The 15,700-nt window shown below is 36.3% G+C and overlaps 1 protein-coding gene across 1 annotated transcript in view; it reads left to right on the plus strand.

The window, feature by feature from the left end:
• The first annotated feature begins 3,977 nt into the window (after window positions 1–3,977).
• LOC120986918 (netrin-1-like) overlaps window positions 3,978–15,700 on the plus strand; it is a 147,593-nt gene continuing 135,870 nt past the window's right edge. The window contains exon 1 of the mRNA XM_040415598.1: window positions 3,978–4,175. The gene's annotated coding sequence lies outside the window, so the exon portion shown is untranslated. The remainder of the gene's footprint in view (window positions 4,176–15,700) is intronic.

Genomic DNA, 15,700 nt, shown 5'->3' on the forward strand with positions numbered 1-15,700 from the left:
TCCACCGGGCCCCTCGCCTGGGTCTTGATCTGCCACTTGTCCCCGACGCAGCTCCCCCAGAACCCCTAACACCTTCAAACTTGTTCATTTTGCTCCTGCAAGGGGGTCCCATCACCTCCTGGAGTCCGAGGTGAGCCTGCCATTCCTAGTGCTGCTCCCATGCCACCTGCCTGAGGAGGTGGTGACCGGGGCCGGCCACCCCGCGAGTTCCGCCTACCTGGAGGATTCCTTCCCCGCCGAGGTGCGCGGGCCCGGGCCGCCGACTGCCGACAGGAAGGGTCTTGGGAGGGGCTCCTAATGCGGCATTGGACTCTGGGGGGCTGGTCATGGCTGAGGCGCATTGGCTGCCTGGTCCGCCGTGGCCGGCAATAAGTTAGCGGAGGTGAAGCAGAAGCCTCCACTGCCCCCCCTAAAATCCCTTGAAGCTGCTCCTGCGGCCATCCTAGTCTGTGGGAATTCGCCGCAGCAGCAGTTCTGCAATCATCGCCTCCACGTCAGCCATGGTAAGATACTAAGGGGATGCCTGCAGCACTGGGTCAGCTACCTGAGCTAACTAAACCCACAAAATGGTGCCTGTCCTCCTTCCCTTCTCCCCTATATAACACCCTTAAGACCACCCCCCCTAAACTCAAATCAGCCAATCCCTGGACGGGGGCTCCCTAACCAAACCCCCATCATGCCAGCCTCCCCTTAGGCCTTGCCCCCGGTCCGGCCTCTACTGGACTGCCTGCTTGACTTCAAAGCCCAGAATGAGCAGGAATTTAAATGAAGGAAATATGGATACAGAATACAGAATCTCATAAAACTATATACTAATTTTCTCAGCTCCACCTGGTCTGTAACTTACTAGCTGCAGCTCAAACACCATGTTCAATGTGTCAGGTTATTTTCTGATGACACCTTGCCTTTAAATTCTTCTTTTGGACCACAAAACAGAAAGAATTGCTTCAGAGAGAGAGGAGAGAGCTCTCTGTATTATCAGTATTATTATTCATTTATTGTAAATTGTAAGCTCTCATTGGCAGAGTCTCTCCCCCTCTGTACCAGTCTGTTAACTCCTTCAGGACCCTGCAATTTTCAGTTTTTTGTGTTTTTGTTTTTTCACTCCCTGCCTTCCTGGAGCTATAACCTTTTTATTCTCTATTCACATAAACATACGAGGGCCTGTTTTTTGCAGGACAAGTTGTATGGCAACATTTACTAGTGCATACAATGTAATGGGAAGTGGAAAAAAATAATCCAAATGAGGTTGAAAAAAAAAAGAAGCAATTTCACCACAGTTTTATGGGTTTTGCTCCCTATGTAGTCAAACTGACCAGTTTCCATCATTCTCCAGGTCAGTGCCACATTTTTATATTTTTTTTTATTGTGTTTTAATACTTAAAAAATGTAAAAAAAAAAAAATTCTTTTCATTGCCATATTCTGACCCTTATAACTTTTCAGAGTAAATGCTGTAGTAAATTAGATTCAGGGAGAAGTAAGAGTAGATGCCAGCTGAACATTGGTTTACAATGATATATTTTAAACCAATGAAAATTAACAGCAGCAGCCATTCAAAAAGAGTAATTTTATTTTTCACTCATATGTGGGGCATATGTAATACTACGGCAAACTCAATCACAACCTGAGGAATAAATGTGGGCTTTTAGCTTCAATTTTGTATCTATTGGGCTTTGCATGGCTGGTTCATATTATGGTTTTATCTATATTGATGATCTCCTTTCGTCTTTACACAGGAGGAGTAGCCTGTGCTTTCGAGGTCCATGGTGCTTGGTGCTTGGTACTGCAACCTATTCTACAGGGTTGGCCATTTATATGGATACACCTTAATAAAATGGGAATGGTTGGTGATATTAACTTCCTGTTTGTGGCATATTAGTATATGTGAGGGGGGAAACTTTTCAAGATGGGTGGTGACCATGGCGGCCATTTTGAAGTTGGCCATTTTGAATCCAACTTTTGTTTTTTCAATAGGAAGAGGGTCATGTGACACATCAAACTTATTGGGAATTTCACAAGAATTTCACAAGAAAAACAATGGTGTGCTTGGTTTTAACATAACTTTATTCTTTCATGAGTTAATTACAAGTTTCTGACCACTTATAAAATGTGTTCAATGTGCTGCCCATTGTGTTGGATTGTCAATGCAACCCTCTTCTCCCATTCTTCACACACTGATAGCAACTTTGCAGGAGAAATGCTAGCACAGGCTTCCAGTATCCGTAGTTTCAGGTGCTGCACATCTCCTATCTTCACAGCATAGACGATTGCCTTCAGATGATACGAGATGTGCAGCACCTGAAACTACGGATACTGGAAGCCTGTGCTAGCATTTCTCCTGCGGTGTTGCTATCAGTGTGTGAAGAGTGGGAGAAGAGGGTTGCATTGACAATCCAACACAATGGGCAGCACATTGAACACATTTTATAAGTGGTCAGAAGCTTGTAAATAACTCATAAAAGAATAAAGTTACGTTAAAACCAAGCACACCATTGTTTTTCTTGTGAAATTCCCAATAAGTTTGATGTGTCACATGACCCTCTTCCTATTGAAAAAACAAAAGTTGGATTCAAAATGGCCGACTTCAAAATGGCCACCATGGTCACCACCCATCTTGAAAAGTTTCCCCCCTCACATATACTAATGTGCCACAAACAGGAAGTTAATATCACCAACCATTCCCATTTTATTAAGTTGTATCCATATAAATGGCCCACCCTGTATTACACTCGAGCAGTCATATAACGTATCACTATTACCAACTCGTCATTTTATGTGAAGTATCATTTATAAAGCAAACATATGTCACAGTTTAAAGTTTTTTTTTTATATATTGTCACTGCCTAAAGGTATTTTCTCATCTGCAGAAGCCCCATCCACACATTTCCCTTTAGAGAGTGCTGTAGTATTATATGGCATTTCCAAGCAAACATAGTTTTTAAAAGATCTGGGCATGAGGAGATGTGAACTCCCTGGAAAAGTTCCCCTCCACCTACAGAAGAACGCCTCCCTTCTGCCTTAGCTTAATTGAAAGGTTCACACTATTTGGAGAGACAGTAGAGACCTCTCAATCAAGCTGAGATGCCAGAGGCGAGCCATGCAGAGGACACCTCTCCCCAGGCCCACCTCTTTCATGCCCAGTGTTTGTAATGATGGAGCCTGACATGGTTTCATGGGCCAGCATGAATCTGAAGTTCCCTTTAACCATGAACAAATGTTACCTGCAGTAGAGTTTCTACCTACATCTGCAGTGAGTTTGTATGTTCTCCCTGGATTTGTGATGGTCACCTCTGAGTACACTGGGTTCCTTCCACACTCCTGAACATAATTAGGTTGTATGGCATTCTATTAGATTCACATGTGAATAGGACATAGGGAAAAGGACCAAGGACAAGGACTTTTCTTGATGTGAGTCCGTTCTCAGTTCTGTCCTGGAGACTGTATTAGTACTATAATGGGTAATGATGAGTAATTTATCACTTTTAAGCACAGTTATAGGGTTAAAAAAGTGATATAGTAGAAGTAATTTAACCAGCAAACATCAGTGGTGTATTATGTGGTATCAAACGTATAAACTGTGATGTCATCAAAAATACAGTGCCAAGCAAACATATATACTATGATATCATCAAAGAAAAGTTATGTAAAATGTCCCATTAGCTGCTGCAATAAAAGCAATGCAAATTAGATTAACAGTGTCTGGCCTGACAGGCATATGGCTCAGCCGACTGGGGATTATGTAGCTGACATGAGCTCATTCTCCCAACAGTATATTTACTAAACCATCACCTATGCTGGTTTTCTCCATCTGTCTTCCTCTTTCACTACCCCCCCCCCCCCCCCATAGAGGAACAGTGCTAGAACTCCACCCATCCCTCCTGTGATGTAATTAGTTTGTGTTTCTCAATGGTGCTACCATCCAACCCCAGTATCAAATAAAACAAACCCTCCTCAATAGGTTGAGCTCTCCAAACATTTCTGCCTAGAAAAGGAATCCACGCTGGAAGTCTATATGCTTTCCACCGAACGCTTAGCCTCTGTGTGACACACTCCTAGACATGGAAAAACTTTCTGTCCTAAGTTAGAACAGAGCTATGGGTGATTTAAACCAAACGAGAGCAAATTAAAACCACTAAAACTGGAATCTTCCATGAAAGCAGATGTCAACAACATGGTAAGTGACAGATGCAGCTTTGTGATGATGTTATCTTCCAGACCTATACTTTGTAGCTGTGTTTATTTGTTAAGCATTTTCCTGCTTGTTGCCTTTAACTCCTTCTTGCCTAAACTTAAACCACATTGTCTCTATTCTCCTACCAGCCAACACTGGTAGGGAAACATAATATAGAAAATAAACGGACAGAAGTGGAAGCGTAAACTCAGAGAAACATATATTCAATGTTCAAATGTGAAAAAAACGACAGACAATGCTGATTTGTTTTGCTGGCCAACCCTGCGTATAGTTAATACATTTTAGTTTGTGTTACTTTTTTATGTTCATTTACTGTGGAGGTGAGGCTAGAACTATTCACTGTATTGTAAGTGAATTGAACACTAACAAGTATATGCCTACACAGAGCAGCAATCTTACTTTATTGACAAGCATACATTTTATATGTGACATGGTGGCACTGTATTTTGCTTATTATATTTTGGTTAGCCATCTAAAATTTCAATCTATTATCAAAAAAATGAAAATGCATTGATTTTAGGAAACTTTTTGGTAGTTAAAGTCAATCGGTCACATATAATGCTGTAACCTACTTTACCAGGATTGTGCTGCAAAATATCAAAGTATATGGGACACAACTTATACATATGTCATTTGGAACTGAGGTTTTATATCTTTTCTTATGATAAGGACACATTACATAGCCGCCCAGCAGCTCATCTCATACGTAAAGTCCTATATGCGCTCTAAGTTTTACTCGCTCCTATTGGCAAAGTTTGCACATCCAGCAAATCTACCTGTAGAAGATTTTTACTAATGAGCAGGTGTTTCATCTGACAAACAGCTTTCATATATCCCGGTAGATTTGGATCTCAGATTTATGCAGTTTGGAGGATGATAGAATATCCGCTGTACAATTCATTTAGACATTTTTACAAGCATGGCATGGACTAAATTGTGAACTGCAGCAAAACTTTGCATAATCCTCTCTTCTAAGGCTAAAGGTTTTAGACAGCTTGGTCTGACTAGTTTACATATTAACTGCAATAGAAGAGCAGAATCTAAGCTTCAAAGGAAGAATCATGCTAAATAGTCACTAGGGCAGTGTTTGTAGAGGCTGAACTGCTGCCTAATCACAGAGATGCTATGGATAAGGCGGATTAGTAGATGTTTGTACCTTAGATTACACTTATAGGATCAATGCTCCTTCTTCTGTATATTCTGTATGCTTGGTGTCTATCTAATATCTATGTACTAATATATCTAATATCAATTTATTTATCTCATTTCTATCTATCTATCTATCATATTATCTATATCTATCTATCTATCTATCTATCTATAGAAAACGAAAAGAAGGCAGCACTCCAGGTAAACTTGAAAAAAGTGGACGGTTTATTCACTCATTCAGCGACGTTTCAGCTCTCTCAATGGAGCCTTTTTCCAGCTGGAAAAAGGCTCCATTGAGAGAGCTGAAACGTCGCTGAATGAGTGAATAAACCGTCCACTTTTTTCAAGTTTACCTGGAGTGCTGCCTTCTTTTCGTTTTCTATACAATTTGGAATCTTGGTCACAGGTCCCTAGGAGGATTTTTTGCACCCACTTACTTTGTGTGCTGCTTTTTTTTTTTCCGTTTCTATCTATCTATCTATCTATCTATCTATCTATCTATCTATCATCTATCTATCTATCTATCTATCTATTATCTATCTATCTGATATCTATCTGTCTCCTATCTATCTATCTCCTATCTATCTATCTATATATCTATTATATATCTATCTATTATCTATTTACCTACCTATCTATCTGGATATCTCGCATCTATCTCCTATCTATCTATTTATCTAATCTATTATCTATCTATTTACCTATTATCTATCTATCTATCTATCTATCTATCTATCTATCTATCTATCTGTCTTTTACTAATCTAAGTCATAGCTATCTATCTATCTATCTATCTATCTATCTATCTATCTCTCATACTATCTATCATTTATCTATCTAAATATCTATCTAATATATTTAATGACTAACTAATATCTATCTACCTATCTAATATTGATCTTTCTAACATATCTAGCAATTAATCTTATTATATAAAATATTTTTTATTTTATTTTATTAGATGAACATGGAAGTTGCTTAATAAACACCGGACTAGTGTATATTGCATATATTGTAATACAGACAATTTCCCTAAAAGCATAGCACCTCTCAGCACAACCCTTTACATTTCATAATCTGCCATTTCATGGTAACTAGCCATCCGCCTGGTTCACATGCAGTTATTTTCATTTTTATTTGGACAGCGGAAATACAATTGTAAAGCAGCATAAACAACCAGTGATGCAAAACAGAATAAATTATGGAAGAGAATGCTTTAAAAGATGTGCTCGGATTTTACACTCTGGCGGTGTGAAGCACGCCCAGTTACACTGTGATTTCACAGCTCTTCGCTCAGAACAATGTTCCGTAACTTGGTAACACTAAAAGGGTTCTCAGAAATGGTTCTGTTTTCCTGCATATAAATGTATCCACACATTCGTTTCCTGCCTGAGAATCTGTACAGTAGTATAAAAAGGTTAAACTCATCTGAATTTAACTTTTTTTCTGTTCAAATCTAACAACCGATTTTTGTAACTTGGGCACTGACCCCTTTCATATGGAAACATAATGACCGCTTCAGTTACTAGGCTCCTCCATAGAAAGAAGGGCTGGGTTTACACGTTGCCATTCTGTGAAGATCCCATCATTATTATGATTACAGGGATTACAAAAAGTAAACCAAGGGGGTCATTCATCAAATCTGCTATGCCAGTTTTGTGGCATAAAAGAGTTTTGAGTGATGCCCTCGTGCAACATTTGGTGCATATATTTGCGACCTTTGGTGAGCCTCGACACTTTTACAAGTGGAGTGAAAAGTAGATCAGGATTTCAGATTAGAACTCCTTCAAGTCTCGTTTATGATGTACAATTTTTTTTAAAGTCGCTAAAAAATCACATCTACATGCCAGGCAACCCCCTGGTGTACATACTTTTACAGATATAGGCACACACCACATTGCACTTGTGTCAAATATATTATTACTGTGCACCATTTCATAAATTTGGTGCAACCTCATAAAGCAAAGACAGATGTAAAACCACCACAAATGATGAATTCCCCCATAATTCCTTACAGAAACTGAAATTGACATTAGGAGGCTATTTTTTCCTATGTTCTAGACATTGTAGTAGGGGCCACCACAATGTTACTAGTCTGAAGACACACACAAATAACATGTCAGATTAGGTTCAATGACAATGGTACCAATTACTGTCAATTGAAAATGAATTCAGCAAACCATTTCCATGAAACAATTATAGCTAGATGTGAGTGCTATGAGACTACATGAAAATAATAGCCTGATAACAATTAATAACATAATCCACAAAATCTGCAATCTGAGGACATAATCTACAGTATTTTACTCTGCATTATTGTAAGTAGAGAATCTATGTCTTAAATTCATTCTGAAAACTGGTCATGGAGGGGTCGATTCTGTGAGCTTTCCATTTTCAGATAAAACTTTTATATGTCATGCATAGGTAGATCCAGAGACAGAAATAGAGAAATACATAGATACAGATGGGAAGATTCATAGATAAAACTGATAATCTCTAAGGACTGTATGCCAGAAAAAAAAAATAGTAGAATTAAAGAAATATGCCTTAAACTTTTTATGACCCAAAAATTGACTGGGTAGTAGAGATGAGTGAATTGAATATATAGAATCAGAATCCAACCTGAACTTTTTGGAAAATGCATATTCTATAGAATAAAATTTTTAGGTGATTCAGATTGGGAGAATTTTTGATAGTGAGATAGAGGTGGAGAAAAAAATGTCATCCACAGCCTTTCAAGGCAATAGAAGCACTTTCAAGTCAGGTCAAATTGATTTGGGAGGGTCTGAATTGGCTTGGATAGTTGAATCAGACTTGAATGAAATTTATAGAAGTTCTCTAATGTCTACCAGGCAGTTAGGTAACATTGAACAATATTGTAGCCGGTAGGTGACTTTTTCAGTGGCCATCAGTCAAAAATGAAAAAATATAGTATTAATGAGACACAAATATCTCATTCAACATGAGCATTTAGATTTATGGCCATTTATAAAGTCAATAATGTAACATGCAGAAGCTTTATCAATCAATATTATCTAACATAATAATATTCCTTCTCAAATTGCTTCATATAGCACGCAAAACACAATGCCATCAATATCCGCCTGGTAACACAATAGGTCAAGAGACCCTCCTTGTGGAGAGATTGTAATCATTCATCAAACAGTCATAGCCCAAGTAAATTAGACTTGATGCTGAACAGACACTCTCCAATCACCTTGTCATTTTTAATAATCCTGAAAGCCACTTAGTTCTTTCTGTGCAAAGAACTGCAACTTGGAATCTTATTAAGTCTATACTTTTTCTCATACATGAAGTATAAGGAGAAAACAATTTCTATAAGCTGCTTAATTAACCCTTACCCCACAGAAGGTCTTCACCATAGGGAATTACAAGATGTTTTAGTTACTATATAGATCTACTGTGTACAACCCGGTTGTACAATTGTTTACCACCACCTGCCATACCATGGTTTTTACAACATTTAAAGCTAGAGCTCATTATCTACCTGTGATTTAAAGTGCAATAGGGTACAATAAAATTCATATCGTAAAAACACCACAAATATTAGGAATTTGTGTTCATTTAAGGAGTTTTCCCACAAATAAAAGCTATGGCATATCACTATATTCCATAATTTTATAATGGTGTAAGTTAGAATGCTAGAACCCCCACTGAGTCCTAGAATAAAGGGTCAAGGACCACCTGGAAACTTTTAGTGCATACAACCACTTGGCTGGAAAATGTAAAACCTCATACAAGTGAATGGAGCAGAGTTACAGTATCTACATAATGACTCACTGTACAAGAGAAAATAAAGAGGATTTAGTGATTTTCTAGCACTTCTTTCTGGTGAACAGTTGGGATCCTAGTATCCAAACTCTTATCCCATCATGTCATTAGGGCATATCTATGTGAGGAATTACCTCTTTATATAAAGTGGCCCTGAACTTCTCTAGCACTTAATTTTAGTGAACATTTGGGACCCTAGTAGCCAAACTTTTATCAGTCATGTCATTATGGAATATCTGCGTGAGGAGGTACTCCTTTATATAGAGTGGCCCTCAACTTTTCTAGCACTTCACTTTAGTGAACAATTGGGATCCTAGTGGCCAGACTCTTAACAATTATGTCGTTATGGGATATCTCTGTGAGAAAGTACCTCTTTTTATAAAATGGTCCTGAGATCTTCTAGCACTTCATTCTGGTGGATCCTAACGACCAGACACTTACTAATGATGCCATGGTATTTGTATCAGTCACAATTTTTTTTTCAAACTGTTGATAAGAAGATATCGATTGGTTCCTATTCACTTTGTAATGTCTGGAGTCTTGTACCTGTGTTTTAAAGCTGGCCATAACATAAGATCAATTTCAGCTGAACCTGCTGATTTTGGCAGGACCAGCCAACTATCTTATGTGTAAGGAGGCCACTCTTCCCCAATGACAAATGTTAAGTGAGAGAAACATTGGGCTGTTGAATAACATATCCGATGGTTTTATTCTTGAGCAGACAAGCCACTTACCGGTCATGAGAGATCGATTTTGGCTGAATGAGCATTTAGCCAACAGCTATCTTAAGTATATAGCTAGTGTAAAGCACTGTAGAGATCTGGTGGTATTATATAAAAAAATAGGGTTGCTGCGGCACATCCGTAAGAACTTACAGACTTTACTACAGAAATCAATATAGAATCACAACCAATCCTGTATCCTACAACAGAGGAAGATTGCCAAGGGGCTTTTGGCCACCCTGCCAGAGTTTGGCTGTATACTGTAAAACATCAAAATAAAGCTACCGTAAATGTATTATAGAGGAATATAGTCTGTCACTAAGTCAAACCGAATGTTTTTACATTCACATAAGAATTTTTTTTTTTTTGCAGTTGCGTCAATCATCTGAAATAACTGTTCACAGTTCAGGAATGTTTATCTTTATAGGTCATTTCCCCTCAATTACAATCTAAAACACTAAGATCAGTATTATGTACTGCTTTCAGGGTTAATTAGTTATGCCAAGCATCTCATTTCGGCTGGGTTGTGTAATGTTGGGAAATGTGAACATCTAGTCAGAACAGAACATTGGTCATGTTTCCTTATCTTACAATCTGTTTAATGTGAAAACATAAAGTCAGCAGGAGCAGCTCAAACAAATTGGATTAAATGGAGAGGTATCATATCAACACAAAGTAATTAGTCACTCCTTGAAGTCTCAATTGCTGATTAGAATTTTTAAAAATTCTGAGTAATATTTCTAAATAAATGTTTCTACAGATTTATGATTTTGGTTTGATGTCATATTGGCATTTTAAAAACTAATGTTATATCAATCAAATACCAGGTCAGATTAGTGGCATGTTGTTTTCCCAATAAAGTAAATAGAGCTGTGTTGCTAAGTTGAGAGTGGCAATCTGTTATAAAAAAAATAAAAAATCTAAAAGGAGAGATCTGGTTTACCAAACATTACAGCCGTGTCTTTCCATAAAAGTTGATGGAGTTCCCAATAATTGGATATTGATATAACAATATATATTTTTGTAAACCCCATTTAAGGCCATTTACAAAGATGTTTGTGTCTAAAAGTAATATAAACATAATAGTATATATACATATATATATATATATATATACAATGTGTTGTCCATCCAATAATTTTCTAAACAGGCTTAAAATGTGTTAAAAAATTAAAATGCCATATTCATCAATAGCAAACAACCCCATTAACATGAATTAGCCTGAATTAGTGAAATATTACTTATAAAATAAAAAGTACACTACAGTATAGAAGTCTCACTATATAGGTTATAGGATTGTTTAACATTATTATTGCATTGAGTTGTATTTTCATATCACATTATTAGATTAATAATTTGCTATTTTATTTTTTGCCATAGTTTTCTTTTCTAGATGATATGGATGAAGAGATTTAACACAGTACAATTGTTCTCCTATAGTTTATCAGCTTTGTATTTCCATGACATGTACTGTCATAGGTCTTAAAAAAGTCCATAACCGACATACATAAGTGCTTTGTATAAGTGTATGCAAAAGCTAAGCATGTCTTTAATTGAAACTTCCCTTTGATGCACAGTTTGCTAACTGATGAACCTTAAAAGCATCTTTCTTTTCAGTTTTATTTCAAAAGAACATAACAATATAAATTCAAATGAAAATGGAATATCTTAGATGTCTGTATACCATAGGTCAACACAGTTTCCATTTTTTTTGTATTTTTAAATCTTTTGTTCTACTGAAATCTATGCTATAACCATAGATAGATAGATAGGAGATGATAGATAGATAGTAGATATAAGAGAGAGATAGATAGATAGATAGATAGATAGATAGATAGTAGATATATAGATATGAGATGATAGATAGATAGATAGATAGATAGATAGATAGATAGATAGATAGATAGTAGATATATAGATATGAGATGATAGATAGATAGATAGATAGATAGATAGATAGATAGATAGATAGATAGATAGATAGATAGATAGATAGATAATTTGAAATAGATGCATAGATATGAGATGGAGAGATACACAAATATGACATAGATAAATAGCTAGCTAGAAAGATAGAACGGCAGACAGATAGTGGATTGATAGATAGGAATAGAAAGATAGATAGAGTTAAGATGGATATTTAGACAATAGATAGATAAATAAGTAGATAGAGACAGATAGATAGATAGATAGATAGATAGATAGATAGATAGATAGATAGATAGATAGATAAGGGATAGATTTTAGATAAATTGAGTAACAGAAAGAGATAGAGACAGATAGACAATGAATAGATAGATAGATAGATAGATAGATAGATAGATATCGAGAGAAGATATAAGCATGTATAGAAGCAATAAGAATAACAGTTAGGCTCCATTCACACGTCCGCAATGTGTTTCGCAAATCCAAGGATCCGCGGATCCGCAAAACACGGACAGCGGCAATGTGCGTTCCGCATTTTGCGGACCGCACATTGCCGGAACTAATAGAATATGCCTGTTCCTGTCCCCAATTGCGGACAAGAATAGGACATGTTCTATTTTTTTGCGGAACGGAAGTGCGGATCGTGCTGCCCCATAGGAATGAATGGGTCCGCAAGTCTGTTCCGCAAAATGCGGAACTAAATTACGGACGTGTGAATGGACCCTAAGAGTAACACTGTTAAGGCTTTTCAAACTTTAATTTAAAAAATGCATTGTATATTCAGTCCTATCATTGTTATATGTACATATACAGGTGAAACTCGAAAAATTAGAATATCGTGCAAAGTTCATTTATTTCAGTAATGCAACTTAAAAGGTGAAACTAACATATGAGAGACTCATTACATGCAAAGCGAGATATTTCAAGCCTTTATTTGTTATAATTTGGATGATTATGGCTTTCAGCTTATGAAACCCCAAAGTCACAATTTTGAGGTCCCCTTTGCTCAGGGGGTATGGACTAATTAGCTGACTAGAGTGTGACACTTTGAGCCTAGAATATTGAACCTTTTCGCAAAATTCTAATTTTAAGCTGCATTAATGCAATTCCTTTTAATTTGCATTACTGAAATAAATGGAATTTTGCACGATATTCAAATTTTTCGAGTTTCACCTGTACATTCATCACTATGGTTGTTATATGTACAGTATATATTAAATCATGATATGTGTTATCTTTATACTTACTTTTTTATTAGTTTACATTATTTTTATACTAAACCTAAATAACTATACATTGCATAAATGACAAAATAAACACATTTTGGAGGCTGGGAACTCAGAGGCCCAGAAGAAAGAATTAGGAGAACTTCATAAATGTAATCAAGTATACAACAATTTCCAGTCCATATATAATAGATCTACATTGAGTTGTTTATTGTAATGCTATAAAACTAGGGACTCAAGGATACTGATAATTTTGATGACTATAGCATGTAATATAGTATAGCATAAACTATATATTAATATAAAATGCACAAATCATGTGGTAAAAGATATGTACTATGAATTAAAAAAAACTCAAATTTTTCGCATTAGCACAAGTGTTAAGTTCTCACCACAAAATAGCAAGGAAAATTACATCTTGCAAATGGCATGCCTTACATGCAGTATGTCAATATGATATATGGAACATTCACACCATAATATATGTTTGTCACTTAAACAAAAAATATTTTCCAGCTGTATGTCTGAACTGTAAAGAGTAATGGTGTTCCAACTATAATAATGATTACTGATTCTGAGGAGTATACTAGTAGTAAAAACAGGAAAAAAATTGCTGTTTTGCTGTTTTCTGTTTTGCTATATATATATATATATATATATATATATATATAGTGGTTTGTTATTGGCTTTATCACAAACTTGTTTTAGACTTTGAACACGTTTTATATACTTCCTGTTATAAATTAAATGAGGACATATTTTGAGGAATTTTCCTCTCTTTTAGGTATTGTAGCAATAGCTCCTGAAATCCATAATGGATACTCCACAAACTCTGTATAATAGTATTTTCATATATTTCCAGGCTTAAGCGACATCCTGGCTGTAGAATAGGTATATGACCAGGTAATGTTGTACTAAGTGGGGAATTTTTCCTGACCCATCATAAATGGTGGGCATTAGTGACACCACTACAAGAGTTAAGTAGAAGATTTTTGTAATAATTTAGGTGCATATTATTTTGATAGCAGATTTACTATGCATTAGGAAAGAGAGTGAGGTCTCATATTGGCATACAGGGATTTATAGGTATTACCAAGTAAGGAAAGGACACAAAATTGAATCTTTGGAAAATCTATGGGGAATTTCTCCTGGTCCATCATAAATGGGGGCACTAGTTACACCACCTGCAAGAATTAATTAGAAGATTTTTGCAATAATTGAGGTGCATCTTATTTTGGTAGCAGATTTACTATGCATTAGGAAAGAAAGTGAGGTCTGATATCAGCATACTGTGATTTATAGGTATTACCAAGTAAGGAAAGGACACAAAATTGAATCTTTGGAAAATCTATGGGGAATTTCTCCTGGTCCATCATAAATGGGGGCACTAGTTACACCACCTGCAAGAATTAATTAGAAGATTTTTGCAATAATTGAGGTGCATCTTATTTTGGTAGCAGATTTACTATGCATTAGGAAAGAGAGTGAGGTCTGATATCAGCATACTGTGATTTATAGGTATTACCAAGTAGGGAAAGGACATAAAATTGAATCTTTGGAAAATCTATGGGGATGTTTTTGGAAATCAGCATGAAAATGACATTTATTAGAGGAGCAGGGCATGAAGGAATATAATCATATGTAGTTTTAATGAAAAATCAAACAATGAAGGATGCTAGAGATATATGTTAAAGCATATCAGCTTCCATTTTCATATATGTGGGAAATATAGCTCCACAACAGAAAATTCACCCAAAGGTGAATCTGTTTTTCTATATCTTTGTTTCTGCTAATTCTATACTTTCTGCTAAGTATTATAAGAGACATACACCATTCAAGCTCAATGTATTGTATTTTATAACCATGTTATTCCAGAGAAGGCAAAACAAACTACCCCCATGAGGAAGCTGTCAATCTTTTCTCACCTGGGTGAACAATTACTTCCTGACCTCTTCAATGGCATTTAGGGTATTTTCTGGGATCAATCACCTGTGTAAGTGAATTGAAAACTCAAACATGATAATATAATATCATATATAATATTCACTCTACATATATATATATATATATATATATATGTTAAAATGGGGGAAGGGGTGAGGGGAGGATTGCACTATACAGAGAGATCAAAAAAATCCAGGAATCAAGACAATTGATTCCAACAAGTGAATTCCAGAGAGCCGACAACCACCAAGAAAGGAAGAAAAATGGTTCAGGCTAAAAGACTGTGAATGTTCAAAGGTTAACCTTTTCATGTTTGTGAAAGCATTGAAATCATCCAATTCATAAATATAGTCCATATGGTGGGCTTCAAAATTCCTTAGTGCCTTAGTGCTGCTGAGCCACACACATTGATGCTCCGAACACAAAGCTCTAAGTGTTGTTTTTATGATTCCCTCAGACAAACCCCTTGCTGTGTAATTTTACACAGAGAATTGTAAGATCGCAAGGCAATCTACATTAGAGTATACACATTACTCCATTGTATATCATGCTCTACATTGGTGCGTGTATTATGAGACCATTCTGCTTTAGATCAGAGTATATTATAGAATGTGTAATTTTAAAACTGCCATCATAAAATGTAAGCTGGTTTGGCGGCATGCTGGTTTGTACTATGTCTAGTGTTTCTGAAGAAACGTGTGCCACAGTAGGTAGCTGGCAGGCAATCAATATTAACTTCCGTCTTTTT

Source organism: Bufo bufo, chromosome 1 (assembly GCF_905171765.1).
Source record: "Bufo bufo chromosome 1, aBufBuf1.1, whole genome shotgun sequence".
Lineage (NCBI taxonomy): Eukaryota > Metazoa > Chordata > Amphibia > Anura > Bufonidae > Bufo > Bufo bufo.